The sequence below is a fragment of the Physeter macrocephalus genome, chromosome 8 (genome assembly GCF_002837175.3).
Source record: "Physeter macrocephalus isolate SW-GA chromosome 8, ASM283717v5, whole genome shotgun sequence".
Taxonomy (NCBI): Eukaryota; Metazoa; Chordata; class Mammalia; order Artiodactyla; family Physeteridae; genus Physeter; species Physeter macrocephalus.
Window position 1 is genome coordinate 53,955,534 of NC_041221.1, and position 404 is coordinate 53,955,937.

A 404-nucleotide genomic window follows, 5' to 3' on the forward strand; every position below is an offset into this window, starting at 1 on the left:
CTTTGCTTTCACCATTTGTCCTAGGGTTCTGTCCGTCTGTTTTTTGTTTTTTTGTTTGTTTTTTACTTTAAATTTTTTTTAAATAATTATTTTTTATTTTAATAACTATTTTATCGTATTTTATTTTATCCTTTCTTCCTTCCTTCCTTCCTTCCTCTCTCTCTCTCTTTGTTTGTTTGTTTCTTTCTTTCTTTCTTTTTCTTCTCCCTTTTATTCTGAGCCGTGTGGAGGACAGGCTGTTGGTGCTCCAGCCAGGCATCAGGGCTGTGCCACTGAGGTGGGAGAGCCAACTTCAGGACACTGGTCCACAAGAGACCTCCCAGCTCCACGTAATATCAAATGGCGAAAATCTCCCAGAGATCTCCATCTCAACACCAAGACCCAGCTTCACTCAACGACCAGCA